Source organism: Bubalus kerabau, chromosome 7 (genome assembly GCF_029407905.1).
Source record: "Bubalus kerabau isolate K-KA32 ecotype Philippines breed swamp buffalo chromosome 7, PCC_UOA_SB_1v2, whole genome shotgun sequence".
Taxonomy (NCBI): domain Eukaryota; kingdom Metazoa; phylum Chordata; class Mammalia; order Artiodactyla; family Bovidae; genus Bubalus; species Bubalus kerabau.
In genome coordinates, this window is record NC_073630.1 from 9722135 (window position 1) to 9746671 (window position 24537).

At 40.3% G+C, this 24537-nt stretch overlaps 1 pseudogene; it reads left to right on the forward strand.

The window, feature by feature from the left end:
- The first annotated feature begins 4954 nt into the window (after positions 1–4954).
- On the forward strand, positions 4955–14909 carry LOC129657377 (rho GTPase-activating protein 20-like; annotated as a pseudogene).
- Positions 14910–24537: the final 9628 nt, after the last annotated feature.

Here is a 24537-nt window from a genome sequence, read left to right on the forward strand (position 1 = left end):
GCAATTGTGAGTGTCTGGACGAGTTCCCTGCTGGAAGTTGATGTTAGTCACATAATCTGTGGGGTTTCTTTCTTTCTTTTTCCTCCCCGTTATGTTACCCTCTGAGATTCCAAAACTCCCCACTGACCTGCCAATGAGAGTGTTTCCCAGTGTTTCGAAACTTCTCCTCTTTTAAGACTCCCATCCCAGGACAGATCTCTGTCCCTACCTCATTTGTCTCTCTTTTTCTCTTGTATATTTTGCCCTACCTCCTTTTGAAGACAATGGGCTGCCTTTCTGGGAGGACCTGATGTCCTCTTCCAGCATTCTGAAGTTGTTTTGTGGAATTTGCTCAGCATTCACTGTTCTTTCGATGAATTTGTGGGGAGAAAGTGGTCTTTCTGTTCTATTCCTCCGCTGCCTTAGGACTGCCCCTGAGACTTGAACTCTGGATTCTACCTCCACAGCAAGCTCTCATTCCATTCTGCTTCAGACCTAGGTTGCCAACAGAACTGGACTGAATGTTTATATGTCTGTTTGTTTTTAAGTCTTTCCTCTTGCAATTATCCCTGCTAGCATTCCAGTATTGTCCCATTGACATTTCTTTCCCTGAATAAAATGTCTTACTAATTTAGCAAGTACTGGGGCCAGAATAGAATTTCTACTTAAAGTATTTATATTCTTATCATTGTTATTCTATACCCACAAAGTTACAAAATTTCATTTTTTAACATTCAAACCCTAATTTGAGCATGAGGAAAAACACTAACCTAAATCTTGCCAGGATTCTTTAAGAAAGATGAGGTTGTAAAGTTAACCTGTTTAACAGTCCCTGGCAACCCACTCCAGTATTATTATCCAGCAATTCCCACGGACAGGAGCATGACAGGCTGTAGTCCATGGGGTCGCAAGAGTGGGACACGACTGAACAACCAAGCACCATACTTTTCGTGGCTATAGTATATAGTTTTATTGGTCACAGAGCCCACGAGAACTCTAACACCAACCAATGTACATTACAAAAGGGCCATTTAGGCCTGAAAATAAAAGCGTAGGCCTTAATGTCTATATTGCTTTCCATCTAAGGTTATAGGCTAGCTGGCCATATAGCTTTGTACCAACTGATAGAGCTTTCTTCCTAAGCGTATTCTTAATTAAAACTGAACAATGAATGAATACATTTGAAATACATGAATACCTGTGGGTACTGTAGAAATAAAAGAATCAGGTTAAGAGTAGGGAAACCAGGGTGCATAAAGCAACTCAACCCATATAAACCTGTATCTTTTTAACATTTGTACATATTAATTAGGAGAATCTCTTCCTGAATTTAAGAATGCATTTGCTTTCTTCATTCTCTCCTTTGAAAATGATGGTAGTATGAATGTCAGGGCAGGAAGAGCCTAAGGCAAAGTGATGGCATTCCTTGAGGAATGCACACCTTCTGGAGGCTGCACAATCAAATGGAGAATGGGGGTGGGGTCTGCTTAGGGGCAGGTGACTGATGTCTAGGCTGCCTTAGGCCTTCTGAAGGAGGGAAATTACCTTTATTAAGGCTGCTATGTGCCATGTCTTGTGCTGGGTAGTACATTATGTTATGTAGTCCAGTGAGGTGTAAGTAGCATCATTTATATTACATTTGAGTAAACTGACGCTCAAAGAGTTTTAGGTAACTCATCCAATTAAGAGGCAGAATAGGAGCCTTCTGGTTCTCTCACCCAGCACCACAAGTGGTTCACTCACTTGAATGGACATGGTGACGCACTCACTATGTCTCCGAAAGACAAGTGGATGGGCATTTTAAAAGATTTGGTTAAATTCTTCTGTTTATTTCTCTACACCTGGGCTCCTCTAATTGACTTCTGTAGCTGGTTATTTAAGCAGGTTATTTAAGGAAATATTAAGCAGGTTTATTGAGCAAATATCAGGAAAACATTCATAGCTGGGCACGAGACACTTTGAACTCAATTTTTCATTGCTGATCACTCTTTTTTGGAAAGCATTCCTTTGACTGGGGCTGTTGGTAGGTAAAATTCATCTTTGGGTTAGCTGAGTCAGGTGACACAGAAAAATGGCCACCTGTAATCTTACCATATTTTCGGCAATTAATGCCTACTTCTCAAGGACTCTGAGGGCAGGAAGTCTTCCTTTGAGGTGACTGATGTGTGTGGCCTCCCAGAGGAGAGGTCCAGAGGCTGACTGATAAGCACTGTCATGCAGGATGTCTCATGAAAGGCGATTCTTTTTAAGGGAGAAAATTGGGCGTGACTGGGTACTCAGAAAGCCAAACAGGTAACTGAACAGAGCAAGGAAACTTCCTACAAATGCGGCTTAATTTGAATATTAAATAACTATGGCCTTTCAAATGAGATCTGAAACCAGAATCCACTGATAACACTTCACATTAGGAAACCTGTATAACTATAGGTTAAGTGCCTCATGACACAGGGCAAAGGGAATAGAGAGCACTGTCTGGGGGAATACTGTCACAGGGAGAGTCAACCCTGAGTCTGATCACGCCTCTAGGTTTAACTACTGGTTTGCAGAATATGACGAAGAAGAACATGTTAACACCAGAAGAATGCAATTAGCCTGCTTCAGAATGAGGGGAATGTTATATAACAAATGGTTCAGTTTCTCTCTTTCAGCCTCTGCCATGAACATGCTGCTGAATGTAAGTGGTGGAAATCAGGCTAAATAATCTAAACTACTACTAGTGAAAATCTCTCTTCTACATTAGTTTCAGACAAGAAGACACTTAGGAAGAGTTCTCTCAAAAAGTGGGCCTTTGGCCATACCTTCAAGACCTGCGAGGACAACCAACACGTGTCTCTACCACCCACAAAGCCAAAACAGCTCTTTGGAGCTGCTCTTGAGGATGTATGTGATCATGACACCCTGCCCACCCCAATTCTGGTAGGTCTTATTTTGGTTTCTGTAACCTTCCTGAGAAGGGGAGTTCTGAGAGATCAAGTGTTCTCTTCCAATTCTACTCCCAAATGAAGAAGTCTGGCTTTGTCCGATAAGATTCATAACATGACTTCAAAGAATAAGATCTGATTTAGGTACTGCAGAGTCAGAAGGCAACTACAAGATGAAAAGATACTCTCATCCATTCCGCTGATTTCAACAAAGACCCATCTATACCAGCTTAAACCAGTTAACTTGGACTCTGTAAGTTAAGGCAGTTAGAGAAGGCGAGGTTGAGAAAAAGAAGGAGAGCAGTCCTTTACAGATCACCTTTATGAGGTGAGAAGGGGCAGCAGTCAGATTAGTGAGCTGCTGAAGGAAATGGCAACCCACTCCAGTACTCTCGCCTGGAAAATCCCATGGGCGGAGGAGCCTGGTAGGCTGCAGTCCATGGGGTCGCTAAGAGTCGGACACGACTGAGTGACTTCCCTTTCACTTTTCACTTTCATGCACTGGAGAAGGAAATGGCAACCCATTCCAGTTTTCTTGCCTGGAGAATCCCAGGGATGGGGGAGCCTGGTGGGCTGCCATCTATGGGGGTCACACAGAGTCAGACATGACTGGAGCGACTTAGCAGCAGCAGAAGCCCTTACCCAAGAAAAGATTAAGTATATAGAGGCACATATGTGGAAAGCTCCTGTCTTAATGGGGCCTGTTCGTCTGCAAGGTTGTTCAGAGTAGTTATCTCTTAAACAGCTGGGGCAAGGAATTTTGAAGATTGGCCAGAGGCTGGGACTGGCTGGGAGCTGGGTGTAATCAACCCAATGTCCTTTTTTCCTTCGGGTGAGAGAGTACTTGTTCTGCATAGAATGGTGGGGAGGTCCTGGAGGCGAGTTTGAACTCCATGCTGTTTTGAGCCGTATAGCTTTCCTTCAGACTCTGTGTGTTAGAATCTCTGAGAGTCCACCTCATCCTCAAATGTCTCCTCGTCTCCTCTCTTGAAGTCAACACTAGTCCCAAGTCTCCTTCAGCTGAGTCTACTCCCCCTTATGATGCAAAATGTCTCACACGGATTTGATATGTAACTCAAGTGTTTAAGCATAAAGTACGCATCCTCTGACAAAGATGAATCATTTGCTCCTGACAGAATGTGTCAAAAGAGAGTCACAGAGTTTGGACTGTGCTATATCAAATTAGTGTATTGAACTGTAAGCATTAACTCTTGTTCACTGTCCACTATCTCTGCAAGCACTACACTAGATGCAGGGAATTTTATGGTATATATGAAGAAATTTATCATATTAGCTACGTGCTAGCTACTACCCCAGACCTTGCGTCTTTCACAGAACATTTAGGCGGTAGCCATGACTATCATCACCCCCACTTCACAAATGAAAATCAAAAGAGCCTCACCCAAGTATGTGCTATGCCCAAAGTCACACAGTGGATGACTGGCATACAGATTCCACATTCCTTGAAAAACCTGGCTCCAATATCTGTTATCTCTCTAACTCTGCAGATAGCAGAGGACATGAAAATACAGGAAAAGGAACTAGAAAGGCTGATGAGAGAGGAATGTCATCGGAGAAGGAGGAGAGGCGTATTCAGCTTCATTTTGAGGGGAGGGAATACAGGAAACAGGACTGAATGGGGTGGACAGTCCCTGGAAGGGGAATAAACAAAACGAGAATGAATATGGGAAAAAGATTTCCACACGTAGGGAAGAGCATCTATAATAGGGAATAATGAGAAAGGAGTGGTGAAGGAGGAGAGGGTGAATCTACAAAGGCCTCAAAGCAGAGACGTTTAACACAGTAAATTCATAGAAACGGAAAATCTGATTACACAAGTGTTTAAAATCTTTCAATGTATGAATGTCAAATCGCTTCTTGGGTCGAAAATATATTTAGAGACACTGAAGAAAAAATTTCAAATTGACTTCGGTGCTGTTCTAGAACTGTACCCTCATATACCACAGCTCTGTCAAAACAGGAGCAAGCTTGTGCTCTGGGCTTCTAGACATGAAACGTCCCAAAGTTTTCTTTTCTTTCCTTCCCTATAGGATATGCTTTCCTTTATCAATAAAAAAGGGCCATTCACAGAAGGCATCTTCAGAAAATCAGCCAGTATAAAATCATGCAGAGCCTTAAAGAACAAACTAAACTGTGGAGACACAGTGAACTTGAATGATGAACCAGTTCTTGTGATATCGTCGGTCTTAAAGGTAAGGAACGTTTGAGCATTATCCACACACGGTAAATCTGAAGCTATATGACTGGTCCTTCATTATGAGTGCCCAAGAAACCTAATAGGCATAAGAGAGGAAGGGTCTGAAAAGTGAAAAACACTTCACAAAGCCAAAACTGAAGGAAGGTACCTCAAATGTTATAAGCCCCATACATTAGATATTTTCCTTTTTCGTTGCACATCTTGACTCCGGAACACTCCATGCAAAAGAATAACAATATATTTCAAAATACCCACTTACACATTGAGTGTTTACCAAAACAAGCTTCCTGCTTTGGATGACTTCCTCATCACCTTCCTAATGAAGGCCACATTTCCAAAAGAAAATTCATATTAAGCTTTTGGAAACAGTTAACAGAAGCAACTTCCCAGGTGGCTCAGACAGTAAAGAATCCGCCTTCAATGCAGGCAACCTGGGTTCCATCCCTGGGTTGCAAGGATCCCCTGGAACAGGGACTGGCATACGACTCCAGTATTCTTGCCTGGAGAATCCCATGGACATGGAGTCTGGCAGGCTATAGTCCATGAGGTGGCACAGAACTGGACACGGCTGAAGCAACTTAGCATGGAGGCAGGACAGATGTTTACTCACTATGGTAAACTCGTGTGTTTAGTGTGTGTGTGTGTGTGTGTGTGTGTGTGTGAGTGTGTCTGTGTGTGTTAGTCTCCTAGTCGCAGCCGACTCTCTGTGATTTCATTGACTGTAGCCCAGCAGACTCCTCTGTCCATGGAATCCTCCAGGCAAGAATACTAGAGTGGGTTGCCATGCCTTTCTCCAGGGGATCTTCCTGCCAGGGATCGAACCTGCATCTCTTGCATCTCCTGCATTGGCAGGCAGGTTTTTTTTTTACCACTAGCACCACCTGGGAAGCCCATTTGGCTTACAATGAATCAAAAAACGCTTAGTGAGGCCACCAAAATCTCTGATCACTTCATCATCCTTCCTTCCCCTGTTTCACAATGCCTTTTACTTGAAAATTAGTGTAGGGATGACTCCACCATTTGTTCCTCCTTTTATCTCCCTTACCATCTTTAATGGGCTTTGTTAACATTTGTAAGTTTAGCCCACCAGCCAAGGTTACAGTTACACGGTAACCAGTTTTACTACGTGCCTAATCTTATAAATCTTATTATTAAAGCGAGTGCAACAATCAAAATCTGTTTGGAATTTGACAAAAGTCAATAGATTTATATAAAAAATAGACTGAATTTGAAATGATACAGCTAAATCACAAGTGTGTAGTTAATTTTCTACCAGGGCGATAATACAACAGAAAGAAAAAAATTAATCAATCCATCTTGGTGCTTGTTAGCAGCTATGAACAAAAATATATTCATGTAGTAATTACTACAGACAGGTTATTAAAATTATCTTAGAAACCAAATAACATATGGTGTTTCCTTGTCCCCTATTAATGTTCGATTGTATGATAATAGCAACAGTGCAGATATGATTTAGAGTTGACCCCTACTACACTGGACCCATAATAATACACACTAGGTATGCAAATAGCAAGTAGAGTGCTACCCTCTCAAAGGTGCACACTTGGAACTGATTTGATTTTTGAGCAAGTGTTTCTAGGCTCTTGCCTGTTTCCATGCTATAAGCACAGACTAGTAAGAACCGGGTGGCTACTTATGGGTACAGGTCTTAGACAGTCCCAAAGTTTTCTCTTCCTAAAGTTGATTGATCTTGGTGGGGAATCAAACCTTGCAACTTTGGCCTTGAGAATACCATATGTCAAAGCAACCATGGAGTTGGTCTAAATCAGAAATGAATATATAGTCAGAACCACTTTGAGTTTTTCATTAAATTGTCTATAAACAGAGGTCCAATAGCAAATACCCATGGCATATTCTGCATGAGTCATGTCCTGGCTTAACCATACTCAGTCTCACCAATGGATTCTACAGCACAGGGTTCAGGAGAGAGAAGAGACACACTCCAAGTGCATGTGGTTTGGTACACAAGGCAAGGGCCCTACCACACACTCCCAGACTCCCAGAAGCCAAAGCCGATGACATGGTTGAATGGCATCAACAACTCCACGGACATGAATTTGAACAAGACCCAGGTGTTGGTGATGGACAGGAAAGCCTGGTGTGCAGTCCATGGGGTCACAAAGAGTAGGACGGGACTGAATGGCTGAACTGAAATGGAGTGCTTCCTCCTTCCAAATGTACTGCGGACACTCCATAAGAAGCCTAGTGAAACCCTGATGACCATGATTGGGTACTGTATACCAATTAGAAGAAAAAGTATGAGAGGCCTCAGTCTTTGTACATTATCTTCATACTCTGTCCTCAGTACTCAAGAGTGCCAGACACAAACAGCAGCTCAATAAGTACTGAAAGAAGCAAACACTATCAGGATTACAATCATGATAGATGGCTTAGAAACACTGCCTAAAGAAGATACTATTAAGAGAAGTCAGGCTGTATATTAAGACCAGTGGAAGCAAGTTGTGCCTTTGAAACTGGCAAGGCAATGCAATCATTTCCTCTCAGTCTTGCACAACAGGTTACAACTTCATCTATTTTAATAGGCCCCATTCTACGATAGGAAGCCTTGATCATCAGGATAAAGTTTCCAGGCCTCCTCTTAGGAAGCTGACATTTGTATATTCTCTCCCACAGGTGTCAAGTTGCAATGTATCTAAATTTTCAGTTTCCTCTTTGGGTGGATATATTCCATTCAAAGTGTTGTAAGGGTAACATGTAGTTTACCCTTGGGGCTTTTGATTTATTTCTAACACCTGCTGCTTAAAAGTCTGTAGAACTGAACTTTTATATGATTTTTTCTTTTTTTTTTAATTTAATTTTATTTTTTAAACTTTACATAATTGTATTAGTTTTGCCAAATATCAAAATCAATCCGCCACAGGTACACATGTGTTCCCCATCCTGAACCCTCCTCCCTCCTCCCTCCCCGTTCCATCCCTCTGGGTCGTCCCAGTGCACCAGCCCCAAGCATCCAGTATCGTGTATCGAACCTGGCAGCTCAACTCCAGAAAAACAAATGACCCAATCAAAAAATGGGCCAAAGAACTAAATAGACATTTCTCCAAAGAAGACATACAGATGGCTAACAAACACATAAAAAGATGCTCAACATCACTCATTATCAGAGAAATGCAAATCAAAACCACTATGAGGTACCATTTCACACCAGTCAGAATGATTTTTTTCTTTTTAAGAAAACGATTGAAGCTATTTCAATACTAGTTTTTTCCCAGGGAGCACACATACTTCAGGTTTTCTCTTAATATGTGTATAAGAGCATGTAGGGGTGTAATTTTGTTTATTTCAGAACTTCTCTTTCTTGAATTACGAGTAAGCATGTGTCTGAAGTAAAGAAACAAAATGGGCATGTGCGTTTCTTTTCAAGAAACTAATAGGATTTAGGATCAGTTATCACCAGACCTTGCCAGTTTGTACTAATGTGTTAACATGTACACAAAGAGTAAGTTCCAGGCGATAGAAGGAGCTTGAGCTTCATTCTCACTGCAGCCCAGACTCTGCTTTTATGCTTCTAATTTTAGTTGGGGAAATTCCATCCACTACTTCTGGGTGTGCAAGGCTGTGGAGAATGACAGCCAAGCTCTGTGTGAATCAGTCTGGGTGGCTGTGAAGGAATTGTGGACTGAATTGAATTTTTCCACTAAATATTTTCTTTGCAATTTCTCCATTGAATTTATCCTAAGAATAATATATGCTTTTTGATCTATATAAGGATTTTCTTCGAAATATCCAAGGAAGCATATTTACAGCCAGTCTGTATGATAAATGGCTTGATGTTATTGATCAAGGGAATGAGCAGGAGAAAATAACGTCGACCCAGAGGTAATGATGCAATAATTACTCAACTCTGAGAAAATACAACCAACATACTCTTAGGAAAATATTAGCTTATAGTTTACAGCTGTGTCCTCTAAAATAATGACCAGTATTACGAGGTTTCACTTGATCATGCCCATGGAAGCCAGTTTGAAGAGAGATGCATGCCTTATTGGTGACACTGTAATTGCTGTTTTTCCCCTAATCTTATTAACATGGAATGCTTGACCATTTTACACCTTCTGAACACATGAAAGTGTTGGAGATGAATCCACTGGTCTAAAATGAGATGATAAAGAACCAATCCGCCAGTGGTATGATCTTAAATACAAACACATAACTAACCAGAGCAGGTCTTACCTGGTTCAGGAATTAAATTCAGTGAAACGTTTTTGTATGCATTCATGCCTGGAACTGTGAGAATGGACTGTGTACATGGTATAAAAAGAAGTAATTTGTTCTCTGTATTCCCACTTACTAAGCAAAATGACTCGCTTTATTTATAAGTGTTTTTTTCTGTCCTTAGGCTTCTAAACCAGCTGCCGAGAGCCAATGTAGTTTTTCTGCGATATCTTTTTGCAGTTTTACACAATATTGAGCAACATTCCTCATCCAATCAGATGACAGCTTATAATTTATCAGTGTGTATTACACCAAGCCTTCTTTGTCTGCCTAATTCTGGCAGCTCAGAAAACCTCACCAAACAGGTAATGAGATCTCTCATTTTTATGCCTTGCGGAGCAGAGTCCCCATCTTAAACCTGAAGTCTGCAGTAGTAACTCTGATGAACCAGTTTTTAAAGTGCACATTTTAATTACACTGCCTTGGAGTGGCAGAGTCCTACTCTGGTTGGGCATGGGAAGGTGTATTATAACTGAGAACAGTTGACTCACTTCCCCTTTGCCACCCAAGAGGTTAAACGATAGAGAGGTAAGAGTAGGATGATATGATAGAAAAAACGTGGCTTTGCAATCGGAGAGCGAAGGTTCAACTCTCAGCCTAATCACTGAGGGTGTACAAGCCTCCAGACTATGATTTCATCATTACCCAATGATGACAACACCCAATACATCTGGTCACTGTCGGCACATCTTGGCGGCCTGGGCAATATGAGCACCTGAGGCTCCACACATACTGGCCGCACTCTGCCAGCTGTGGCTCATTCAGCAAAGTATTTGGCTTCCGTTGTGTCTCCGCCAGAGAATGAGGAAGCTAGTAAAATATTTCAGAACATCCTAACAGAGCCACAACATGCCTAATAAGATCACAGCTCTTCCCCAAGCTGCCCCAGACAGCAAGTGTGAGGCATGGCAATGTAGTTAGACAGACAGACATGTTTTCTCTCCAGATGCTTTCTTCCTTCACAAACCCTCCCACCCTGCACAGAAACCTCTGCTACCCACGTTTCAGATATTTCTTCACCGAAGTGAATTTCACAGTTTGTGTTGTATTCGATACTTTATAAGTTTTAATAAGATGCTATATATAAATCCTATCTCAATAAAACTAGGAAAGAGGGATGGTATGCGGAGGAAGGAGGGAGGAGGGTTCAGGATGGGGAACACATGTATACCTGTGGCAGATTCATTTTGATATTTGGCAAAACTAATACAATTATGTAAAGTTTAAAAATAAAATAAAATTAAAAAAAATAAATAAATAAAACTTAATAAGAGAATATACATTTTTGCTCCAAACATCCTGTGTGGGGTGCTTAAAAGTCATCCTGGTTTTAAGCATGTAACCATCATTACAAAATTTAAGTTATTAAAGCAGACCACATATTATAACTAGCCCACTGACTTAAAGAATTTTAAAATTTGAGCCCAAAGTACTCTTGAAAGTATCAGTTATTTCTTAGAAAAAGCTGATGTATATATATATATTTTTAATCAAGTCTGAATTTTTCTCAGACTTCTTTTGCATTGTTTGTTAGAGCCAAGATTCATGGATGAAATGTGATTTACTATTACACCATATGTACAGTAATACCCCATTTTTTGCCCCTTCGTGTTACAGATTTCTTTCATACAATTTCTCATTGAAAACTGTCTCAAGATATTTGGAGAAGATATCACTTCTCTCTTTGGAGAGATCTCAGTGAGTTGTGATAACAGTGATATCACTGATATCATTGATAACAGTGAGAAGGTTGCAGGTACGTGAATAATGTAACTGGCTTTGATGCCAAAGACAGAAAGGCTGCCAGGGGTCAATGGGAGATCCTAGAGCCCAAAGCACATTCTAAGGGCAGTAATTTCCATCTGCTCCAAGACATGGGCAGTTTCCCACTTGTGAGATCAAAGAAAGGATAAGACTGTTCTGATTTCAGGAAGCTACTAGTAAGCTTTAGGAGACATCATGGTTCAGTTCTGTTCAGTTGCTCAGTCGTGTCTGACTCTTTGTGACCCCAAGGACTACAGTGACCCCAAGTCCTTGGGGTCGAGGACTGCAGCGCGCCAGGCCTCCCTGTGCATCACCAACTCCCGGAGCTTACTCAAACTCATGTCCATCGAATCGGTGATGCCATCCAACCATCTCACCCTCTCGTCCCCTTCTCCTCCTGCCCTCAATCTTTCCCAGCATCAGGGTCTTTTCCAATGAGTCCGTTCTTCACATCAGGTGGCAAATCATTGGCATTTCAGTCTCAACATCAGTCCTTCCAATGAATATTCAGGACTGATCTCCTTTAGGATGGACTGGTTGGATCTCCTTGCAGTCCAAAGGACTCTCAAGAGTCTTCTCCAATACCACAGTTCAAAATGAACCGCCCAGTATGTTATCACATTTGGAAATTTTTAAAATAAAACTTGAAATGCAACTCATATATAAAAGATGTGCTCTGGCTTAACCTAGGTTGATGGGCCCAGAGCACTGCCTGGTTTATTCCCCTCTCCTTCCTTTTTTCTGGGCAGTGGTCCCTGAGGCACTGCAGGTTTCTAGTGCCTTTGAATTAGGTTGGAAAAAAAAAAAAAAAAAAAACCAGCATCATTGAGGAAAAAAAGGACTAATGTCAGAAAAACTTTCCAGACTATCAACTCTTGTACCACTGTTTACCAGTTGCGTTAACTTTGGCCAATTGTTCTAGCTCAGTTTCAGTTTCTTCATCTCTAAAATGTGAATAAAAATATCTAAATCTTAGGATTGCTGTAAAGATTAAATAAGATAATTGATGTAAAACAAATCTGTAAAGAAGCAATTAATAGGGCTAGAAGAAGTTCTCATGAGATTAGAGTTAGTACTACTTGAGCCTAGCAACAGTGGAAACAGTGCCAGACTTTATTTTGGGGGGCTCCAAAATCACTGCAGATGGTGACTGCAGCCATGAAATTAAAAGATGCTTACTCCTTGGAAGAAAAGTTATGACCGACCTAGATAGCATATTGAAAAGCAGAGACATTACTTTGCCAACAAAGGTCCGTCTAGTCAAGGCTATAGTTTTTCCAGTGGTCATGTATGGATGTGAGAGTTGGACTGTGAAGAAAGCCGAGAGCTGAAGAATTGATGCTTTTGAGCTGTGGTGTTGGAGAAGACTCTTGAGAGTCCCTTGGACTGCAAGGAGATCCAACCAGGCCATTCTGAAGGAGATCAGCCCTGGAATTTCTTTGGAAGGAATGACGCTAAAGCTGAAACTCCAGTACTTTGGCCACCTCATGCGAAGAGTTGACTCATTGGAAAAGACCCTGATGCTGGGAGGGATTGGGGGCAAGAGGAGAAGGGGACGACAGAGGATGAGATGGCTGGATGGCATCACTGACTCGATGGACGTGAGTCTGAGTGAACTCCGGGAGTTGGTGATGGACAGGGAGGCCTGGCATGCTGCGATTCACGAGGTTGCAAAGATTCAGACACGACTGAGCGACTGAACTGAACTGAACTGAACTGAATATCTGAGAACATGTTCAAACTAAGTTAACTGTTTGCTTTCATTTCATCAGTGACAAAAGAACAATCTCTTGAATCCAAGTGAGAATGACAGTTTTTTACAAAAAGGGACAACTGCAGTATGATGCCATGACCTCATCAAGGATGGGTCCATCCACTGACCTGTCTACAGTATTCTAAGGCCCCGAAGATTACAGTCCCCATAATCACACTTTATCCTTGCTTTTTCTTTATCCTATAATAAATCTCTCACTCAAGAACACTTTTTACAAAATATTTGCATAATTTTGTTGAGTTTGAATTAAATGCTCAGATCTTATCCAGAAATAAATGAATTTCCTGGCACAAGAATGAACATGAGGCACTTCAACCAAGAAAACTACTTTGGATCATTCAATGAAAAATAAGACCTTTCAAGGTCCCAGCTTATACCATTTCAGTTTTTCTTGATCCCATATATCCGTATTTGAGAAAATATTCCCCCCAAAGTATTTCTTCTTTCATTCCTACCATATTATTTTTTGTACTGTATTGTCCATTTTTATATTGATGCAATAAAAATAGGTTAGAGAACCATTTCATTTGCTTATGATTCAGTTTAACACTTTGGTAGAGGCTCAACTGGCAGTTTGGGTCTCAACTAAGATCACTTATGAACTTTTAAGCACTTGGCAGCTCAACCTGGAGTAAGCTACATGTCTGCTGTTTGAAGTTGGCTCTGGGTTGATCCCCACGTCTTCAACAAGAAAACCGGCCTACTTCATATGGTGGAAGAAGAGTTCCCAACAGCAAGAGAGGCTTTTCAAGAGTCACCGTAGAAAAGGGCTCCACAGAAGACTACAAAGACAATGAGTTATTCATTATTTACTGAGGAAAGTAAGGGAGTTCCAGAAAAACATCTATAGTCAGCTTCACTGACTATGCTAAAGCCTTTGACTGTATGTATGCATGGTGCTCAGTTGTCAGTCGTGTCCAACTCTTTGCAACCCTATGGACTGTAGCCCACCAGCTCCTCTGTTCATGGGATTTTCCAGGCAAGAATACTGGAGTAGGTTGCCATTTCCTCCTCCAGGGGAATCTTCCTGATCCAGGGATCAAATCCATGTTTCCTGAGACTCCTGTGTTGGAGGTGGTACCTTTACCTGCTGAGCTGTCAAGGAAGTCCTTTGACCATGTGGATCACAACAAACTGTGAAAAATGATTAAAGAGATGGGAGTACCAGACCACCTTACTTGCCTCCTGGGAAACCTGTATGCCGGTCAAGAAGCAACACTTAGAATCGAACATGGAACAGAGGACTGGCTCATGATTTAGAAAGGTTGTATATCATCACTCTGCTTATTTAATTGATATGCAGAGTATATCATGCGAAGTGCTATGCTGGAGGAATCAAGTTGGAATCAAGATTTCTGGGAGAATTATCAACCTCAGATATACAGATGATACCGCTCTAATGGCAGAAAGTGAAGACAAACTAGAGTCTCTTGAAAAGGGTGAAAGAGGAGAATGAAAAAGCTGGTTTGAAACTAACCATTAGAAAAACTAAGGGACAGCTAGGTCATTTCCTCAGAGGATAAAAAATTACAGAAGCATAAGAGAAACAGAGAGCATTTTATGGCTTATGCGTTTTGAAAACTTAGTTTCCTAGGAAACAACAACAACACATGGCAGAGGGTAAAGATCTAGGTGGAAACCTCATGGGAAAAGCCTTAAATCATTAGGTGTATGGAACACATGCCACATTTCATAAATAGAAACCAAGGGGAATTAGGAAGCCCCCAGAGAACAATTAAATAACATGTCTAAGAAAGATGGGGCATCGTACATTCATACAGAATTTCTTGTACCTCAACATGGAACAGATCAGTGAAGTTATTCCCATCAACATGAGAATTACCGTATGGAAGGAACAAAGAGAACCACTGGATTTGAGTAACACATGTCTCAGTAATAGTGGTACAGGCCAATCACCTGGGACAAGAGAGCAAGTAGGACCTTTCAGCAGATGTCCAGCATACACAGATGACACAGTGGATAAATGTCATGCCTCATTCCACAATCACCTAACTCCTTAGCATTAGAAGACCCCAGAACATGATACATTCATGGAGAAAATGGAAAGACTTTGAATTTATGCCAATCTGGGAACAAAGGATTACACTAGGAATGTACCATTTAAAACTATACAACAGTACATATCTTAATATATTACAGTTTGTAGACTGAGATTGATACCAATATATATAGAATACTTGATCCATGCATTGTTTCCATAGCAAGGGTTCCAGGGTCAAATCGGTTTGGGAAATGCTAGATTTTCCTACCGGAAATCAAAATGCCCATTAACATATTAATGTCTTAGAGAAGACTCACAGTAAAGAAACTCAGTATTTTCCACATCTGACCTGAGAGGTCGTTTTGGAGGAACCCTATTAATGAACGATCCTAGGAACATACATATATCAACACTGCTCTTAGTTTATCTTCTTAGGTCACAGAAGATCCTCTACAATGCAACCTGCTCCAGTAATCCATTTTTTCTTCACTATCTCTCAGTGTAGATCCTTTTCTTTAGCTGGGTCAGACACTTCACTGTTTCCTGAACAAGATACATGCATATCTCTAAGTATAATTATCAACTCCTCTTTGTCTCTAAATATACACAAACTAGATAGCTACTTGGGTTCTACTCGCTCAGAAATTTCACAAGAGACATCTGTGACCATTCCAGCTCAAATTAATTGCTCTTTTATAATGCATAAACATTTGACCCCATTAGATATTGGCTCCTATGCTGCTATGCACCATCAGGAATTACACTGGTATTTTTATACATAGCTCAACAATCCAAATTCCTCTGGTAAATGATTATTCGTTGTGTTAATTTTATATTACTTTTAATGCCTGGGTAAATGTCTACTAAAAAAAGGTATAAATGAACTTTTGAATTTTTCTAAGAGTACAGAAATTACATTGACTGGTAATGACTGCAAATTTTAAAACCGAAGAGGTAGAAAACAGCACAAATGGAATTTCAGTGAGTAGCAGTAAGACATAAGTTTTAGATATGACTTTACAGTCTTTACTGTTCACAAGTTCTGGTAGTCACTGTTTTTATTCATCTAGCAAAAATGGGATATCGGTGTGATATATTTGGGAATAATCGCATGCTTGTATAAATTTTCTTTTGAGTAGAAACAATTCCATAACAAAAAGGGGTAAAAACATGGCTGGGCAGTGTATCTGTGAGTTTTTAGGCCAAGAAAGATACACAAAAGTCTCTCAAATCTGAAGAGGAGAAATAACAGGAGATAAAGAAAAGCTGAAAACAGTCTGTCAACTGTAACTCACAGAGGAGATTCTTGCCATGTGGAAATGACAAATAAAGGTTAGCTTCCCCCTAGGATACTCACCAAGAAAATCAAGTTATTAATTTTAGAAAAGACTCTAGGAACTGATAAACTATACAAGGACCCACTTGTCTAATGTAGAATGAATAAAAGACGATTTGATTTTCTGATATTAGTCTTTACTATAGCTAGTAAGATCTGTGTAATCATCAGACAATTTTCACTTAGTGATGTAATTAAGGTTAACTTTTTTGAAAAGCAAAGCAAAGATACTAAGGATGAAAATATTGATTGATTCCAGAAAGACAGCTATTGAAAGGCTTTAAGAGGAAACTAATTATCTTTATGGTGATTAAAAATTATGATATATTGACTAGAATATGAATGTAATATATATATTCCATTTTTATTTCACTGCATTAGCTATATCTCAAATAATTATTTTTATTTTTTAGTATTTTAGTTTTTCAATCATTCAGTTAATACATGTTATAATTTTGTGAATTATTCTTTAATCCATACATTGGTTATGCTTTTCTTTTTTTTCAGGTTCCCATACTGAAGGATTTTCATTACTATTTGTAACAGCTAATTTCTAATTTTAATAGAATAGTGACTAGATAATATGTGAATGATTGTGATTCTTTGTGACTGCAAGTATATAGTAAATTTTAAACTTTTAAATGTTGCATGCATGCTTTAGAAGAGTATGTATTCTCTGTTGGGTTCTCTTTTGGGTACAAAGATAGATAGATAGATAGATAGATAGATAGATAGATATATATATATATATATATATATATATATATTTAAAATCATGCTATATATGTTACTCTGAAGAAGGACATGGCAACCCACTCCTGTACTCTTGCCTGAAAAATCCCATGGATGGAGGGGCCTGGTAGGCTACAGTCCATGAGATCGCGAAGTCAGACACGACCAAGCGACTTCACTTTCACTTTTCACTTGCATGCATTGGAGAAGGAAATGGCAACCCACTCCAGTGTTCTTGCCTGGAGAATCCCAGGGACAGAGGAGCCTGGTGGGCTGCCATCCATGGCGTCGCACAGAGTCGGACACGACTGAAGCGACTTAGCAGCAGCATATGTGTTACTCAAATCCTCTCTGTATATTCTCCAAATTAGTAGTTTCTAAGAGAGGTGTTAAACTCTCCCATTATGATATTAAGTTTGTCAATTTTATTTTGTAATTCTGAGTTTTTATAGCTGTTTGTTTTGGAGGGGGGTTACAGTCTACATCTATATTAAGCATACACAAAGTTATAATTTTATACTCTTCATAAATATTCTTTATTAATGTTAATGCATCTGCTTTATATTCTATTTTGAATAATATTTTTATTTCAGCTCTTCTTTTGGTCCATATATGCCTAGAATATCTCTTTTGCTTTTTCTCTTTTGAAATTTTCTTTTCAGGGTGGGTGTGCACAGATTTGGTGGTGTGCGTGTTTTTGTGTCAGTGTCTCCTATAAACACCATATAACTGTTTTTTTTTTTTAATATCTAAGCTAGTAATTTTATTTTTAATTTAACCAGAGTCATGTAATCTATTTACATTTGTTGTCACTACAATGTATTTTGAGTTACACCATTTTATTCCATAGTTTAGTTTCATCAGCAGTTTCTAATGGCTTCATTTGTCCTCCTTCTTCTAACCTTTATTGGATTAGTACACTGTAGATAAGTGTTTTCCTTATTGATTTTTATTTATGCATATTAAAACTTCTCAGACATTCTCTCTCTGAATATCCTGCTGTAACATTCCTCTATTATCTTTTGCTAGCATCCCATTAAAATTCTATTAAACAAGGATTCTTGAACACCATATCTCAAAATTTTTTCAATGTTTTTCTTTATGCTGCATCTTGGGTACAATTCTTAGTTCTCTCTTCCAGTTTGTTAGGTCTTTAACTTTGTCCCATTCCAGAGTTAATGTTTTAAATTTTATGAGTTTTCAAATGCTGATATATTTTCTAGGGCTACCAACTGGATCTTTTTCCTATCCTTATGATTATATATATATATATATATATATATATTTAATATAGATCATTCCTTTTCCTTTCTGATTCTGGTACCAAGAAATAGCCTGCTGCTGTAACAATACCTAAATATGTGGAAGGGGCTTTGTAAACTGGGTAGTGAGCAGAGGCTTGGAGAAGTTTTTGAGATACATGCCAATAAAAGCCTGAGTTACTGTGAGGACAATATTGGTAGAACTATAGATGTTAGAGGTGATTCTAGTAAGGATTCAGAAAGAAAAGAGGAGAGCTTGAGAGGCAGTCTATCTTCTTAGAGAATAAACAAATAATTATGAACAGAATGTTAGTAGAAATATGGACATTCAAGGTCATCCTGGTGAAGCCTCAGATAGAAATGAAGAACACGTTACTGGAAACCAAGACAAGATAACCATGTGATAAAAGGCAAAGAACTTGGCTGAACTGGTGTTCTAGTTCTGTGAAAAAGAGAGCTTGCAAGCAATAAAAATGAGTATTTATTTCAGCGGCAGTGAATTACCCTACTCTGTCTTCTGGCTCACTGATCTGTTGCCCTGTACCATTCAATCTACTGTTGATTCCTTCGAGTGTATTTTTTATTTCAGTTATTGTGCTCTTCATCTCTATTTGGTTGTTTGGCTCTTTGTTAAAAGCTTTTAACTTCTCACTTAGTGCATCCATTCATACTGTGGACAACACTTTGGAGGTTTCTAAAAAAAACTAAAAAGGGAACTACCATATGACTCAGCAATCTCACTCCTGGGTATATATCTGGAAAATACAAAAATTCTACTCGAAAATATACATGCACCCCAATGTTCATAGCAGTACACTTTCAAGACACAGAAGCAACCTAAGGGTCCATTGACAGATGAATGGAATGCACATATATACAATGTAATACAATTCAAACACATTGAAACCATACTCGCAAAAAACTAGTCAATCTAATCACACTAGGACCACAGCCTTGTCTAACTCAATGAAACTAAGCCATGCTCGTGGGGCAGGTCATGGTGGAGAGATCTGACAGAATTTGGTCCGCTGGAGAAGGGAATGGCAAACCACTTCAGTATTCTTGCCTTGAGAACCCCATGAACAGTATGAAAGGGCAAAATGATAGGATACTGAAAGAGAAACTCCCCAGGTCAGTAGGGGCCCAATATGCTACTGGAGATCAGTGGAGACATAACTCCAGAAAGAATGAAGGGATGGAGCCAAAGCAAAAACAATACCCAGCTGTGGATGTGACTGGTGATAGAAGCAAGGTCTGATGCTGTAAAGAGCAATATTGCATAGGAACCTGGAATGTCAGGTCCATGAATCAAGGCAAATTGGAAGTGGTCAAACAAGAGATGGCAAGTGTGAATGTCAACATTCTAGGAATCAGCGAAGTGAAATGGACTGGAATGGGTGAATTTAACTCAGATGACCATTATATCTACTACTGCGTGCAGGAATCCCTCAGAAGAAATGGAGTAGCCATCATGGTCAACAAAAGAGTCCAAAATGCAGTACTTGGATGCAATCTCAAAAACGACAGAATGATCTCTGTTCGTTTCCAAGGCAAACCATTCAATATTACAGTAATCCAAGTCTATGCCCCAACCAGTAATGCTGAAGAATCTGAAGTTGAACGGTTCTATGAAGACCTACAAGACCTTTTAGAACTAACACCCAAAAAAGATGTCCTTTTCATTATAGGGGACTGGAATGCAAAAGTAGGAAGTCAAGAAACACCTGGAGTAACAGGCAAATTTGGCCTTGGAATACGGAATGAAGCAGGGCAAAGACTAATAGAGTTTTGCCAAGAAAATGCACTGGTCATAACAAACACCCTCTTCCAACAACACAAGAGAAGACTCTATACATGGATATCGCCAGATGGTCAACACCGAAATCAGATTGATTATATTCTTTGCAGCCAAAGATGGAGAAGCTCTATACAGTCAGCAAAAACAAGACCAGGAGCTGACTGTGGCTCAGACCATGAACTCCTTATTGCCAAAATCAGACTTAAATTGAAGAAAGGAGGGAAAACCACTAGACCATTCAGGTATGACCTAAATCAAATCCCTTATGATTATACAGTGGAAGTGAGAAATAGATTTAAGGGCCTAGATCTGATAGATAGAGTGCCTGATGAACTATGGAATGAGGTTCGTGACATTGTACAGGAGACAGGAATCAAGACTATCCCTATGGAAAAGAAATGCAAAAAAGCAAAATGGCTGTCTGGGGAGGCCTTACAAATAGCTCTGAAAAGAAGAGAAGCGAAAAGCAAAGGAGAAAAGGAAAGATATAAACATCTGAATGCAGAGTTCCAAAGAATAGCAAGAAGAGATAAGAAAGCCTTCTTCAGTGATCAATGCAAAGAAATAGAGGAAAACAACAAAATGGGAAAGACTAGAGATCTCTTCAAGAAAATCAGAGATACCAAAGGAACATTTCATGCAAAGATGGGCTCAATAAAGAACAGAAATGGTATGGACCTAACAGAAGCAGAAGATATTAAGAAGAGATGGAAAGAATACACAGAAGAACTGTACAAAACAGATCTTCACAACCCAGATAATCACGATGGTGTGATCACTGACCTAGAGCCAGACATCCTGGAATGTGAAGTCAAGTGGGCCTTAGAAAGAATGACTACCAACAAAGCTAGTGGAGGTGATAGAAATGCAACTGAGCTATTCCAAATCCTGAAAGATGATGCTGTGAAAGTGCTGAACTCAATATGCCAGCAAATTTGGAAAACTCAGCAGTGGCCACAGGACTGGAAAAGGTCAGTTTTCATTCCAATCCCAAAGAAAGGCAATGCCAAAGAATGCTCAAACTACCGCACAATTGCACTCATGTCACACGCTAGTAAAGTAATGCTCAAAATTCTCCAAGCCAGGCTTCAGCAATACGTGAACCGTGAACTTCCTGATGTTCAAGCTGGTTTTAGAAAAGGCAGAGGAACCAGAGATCAAATTGCCAGCATCCGCTGGATCATGGAAAAAGCAAGAGAGTTACAGAAAAACATCTATTTCTGCTTTACTGACTATGCCAAAGCCTTTGACTGTGTGGATCACAATAAACTGTGGAAAATTCTGAAAGAGATGGGAATACCAGACCACTTGACCTGCCTCTTGAGAAATGTGTATGCAGGTCAGAAAGCAACAGTTAGAACTGGACATGGAACAACAGACTGGTTCCAAATAGGAAAAGGAGTACGACAGGGCTGTATATTGTCACCCTGTTTAACTTCTATGCAGAGTACATCATGAGAAACGCTGGACTGGAAGATACACAAGCTGGAATCAAGATTGCCAGGAGAAATATCAATAACCTCAGATATGCAGATGATACCACCCTTACGGCAGAAAGTGAAGAGGAACTCAAAAGCCTCTTGAGGAAAGTGAAAGAGGAGAGTGATAAAGTTGGCTTAAAGCTCAACATTCAGAAAACGAAGATCATGGCATCCGGTCCCATCACTTCATGGGAAATAGATGGGGAAACAGTGGAAACAGTGTCAGACTTTATTTTTCTGGGCTCCAAAATCACTGCAGATGGTGACTGCAGCCATGAAATTAAAAGATGCTTACTCCTTGGAAGGAAAGCTATGACCAACCAAGATAGCATGTTGAAAAGCAGAGACATTACTTTGCCAACAAAGGTCCGTCTAGTCAAGGCTATGGTTTTTCCTGTGGTCATGTATGGATGTGAGAGTTGGACTGTGAAGAAGGCTGAGCGCCGAAGAATTGATGCTTTTGTACTGTTGGTGTTGGAGAAGACTCTTGAGAGTCCCTTGGACTGCAAGGAGATCCAACCAGTCCATTCTGAAGGAGATCAGCCCTGGGATTTCTTTGGAAGGAATGATGCTAAAGCTGAAACTCCGGTACTTTGGCCACCTCATGCAAAGAGTTGACTCATTGGAAAAGACTCTGATGCTGGGAGGGATTGGGGGAAAAAGGAGAAGGGGACGACAGAGGATGAGATGGCTGGATGGCATCACTGACTCGATGGATGTGAGTCTGAGTGAACTCTGGGAGTTGGTGTTGGACAGGGAGGCCTGGCGTGCTGTGATTCATGGTGTCACAAAGAGTCGGACAGGACTGAGCGACTGATCTGTTCTGAATACAACTCAGCCATAAAAAAGAAATTTTTTTTTGCCATTTCCAGCAATATGGATGCACCTGGGGCAGAGGATTATGCTAAGTGAAATAAGGAAGACAAAGAAAAATACTGTATGATATCACATATGTGGAATCTAGTGAATAAAAGAAAAAAGAAGCAGACTTACAGATATAGAGAACAAACAGTGGCTACAAACTGGGAGAGGGAAGAGGGGAAGGGCATGATAAGAATAGGGAATTAAGAGGTACAAGCTATTAAGTATAAAATCAGCTACAAGGACGTTGTACAACAAGGAAATAACAGCAAATATTTTATGGTAACTATAAACTATAACTATAAAGGTTATATTTGGAATATAACCTTTACAAATTATGAATTACTATATCAGACACTGACAACATATAGCAACTATAAAAATTGATTTTTATAATAAAATAAAATGGAATATCCAAACAAGTGGGTTTTTAGCTGTAGAGGTTGCTCAGCAAACTGTTAAAGGACCAGTATGGTTCCTCCTGACTGCTTATAATAAAATGCAAGAAGAGGGAGCTGAACTGAAGAAGGAATTGTTGAGCAAAAAGGAAGCAGCACTTGACTACTTAGAAAATTTTCAGTCCCTACATTTTACACACACATATACAAAAGTAAGCTTTTTCTAAAGAAAAAATAGAGGGCATGGCTATACAACCTTTGAAAATAAGACTAGTAGGGATTAGAATCACAAAATTATCCACTACCTCAGCAAAAACCAGGCATAGATATAGGATTTTATTAGCAGAAACACTGCCCATTAGGGATACTGAAACAGGATGAAATGAAAGAAGGCTGTTAAACTGCTTAGATTCTGTAAGAGGAAAGCTATTTGCAGCTATTTGGCTGCAAATGTACACTATTCTCTAAGAAACAAAAAGAAAGACTCCAAAGGCCATTCAGAGATCATCAGATTCCTTCTTAAGCTTCAAAGCATGGGCCATCACCTTGGTTTCAACAGGCCATATGGCCTCCAACTGAAGCCTTGGGGATGAGACCTCCACCTGGCAAAGCCACAGGACTGACACCCCAGTGGTTCCAGAAGGCGGGATGTGGAGCCAAAGAGGATTATTCCCAAGAAAATTTATAAACAATAAATGCTGGAGAGGGTACGGAGAAAAGGGAACCCTCTTACACTGTTGGCAGGAATGCAAATTGATACAGCCACCATGGAGAACAGTATGCTACTACTGCTGCTAAGTCACTTCAGTCGTGTCCGACTCTGTGCGACCCCATAGACGGCAGCCCACCAGGCTCCCCTGTCCCTGGGATTCTCCAGGCAAGAACACTGGAGTGGGTTGCCATTTCCTTCTCCAATGCATGAAAGTGAAAAGTGAAAGTGAAGTTGCTCAGTTGTGTCCGACTCTTCGCGACCCCATGGGCTCCAGCCTACCAGGCTCCTCTGCCCATGGGATTTTCCAGGCAAGAGTACTGGAGTGGGGTGCCATTGCCTTCTCTGGGAGAGCTGTATAGAGGTTCTTTAAAAATTAAAAATAGAACTATCATATGACCCAGAAATCCCACTCCTGGGCATATACCTGGAGAAAACCATAATTCCAAAAGATACGTGCCCCTCAGTGTTCATTGCAACACTATTTACAATAGCCAGGACATGGAAGCAACCTAAACATCCATCAACAGAGGAATGGATAAAGCATGGATATGCATGTATGTATACATGCATGCATGCATGCTAAGTTGCTTTAGTTGTCTTTGACTCTTTGCAACCCTATGGACTATAGCCCACCAGGCTCCTCTGTCCATGGGATTCTCTAGGCAAGAATACTGGAGGGGATTGCCATGCCGTCCTCCAGTGGCTCTTCCAGACCCAGGAATCTAACCCACATTTCTAACATCTCCTGGAAGGCAGGTTCCTCACCACTAGTGCCATCTGGGAAACCTAATGTGTGTGTGTGTGTGTGTGTGTATCAGTTCAGTTCAGTACAGTTGCTCAGTCGTGCCCGACTCTTTGCGACCCCATGGACTAAAGCACACCAGGCTTCCCTGTCCATCACTAACTCCCAGAGCTTGCTCAAACTGCTGTCCATCAAGTCAGAGATGTCATCCAACCATCTCATCCTCTGTTGTCCCCTTCTCCTCCCACCTTCAGGCTTTCCCAGGATCAGGGTCTTTTCAAGTGAGTCAGTTCTTTGTAT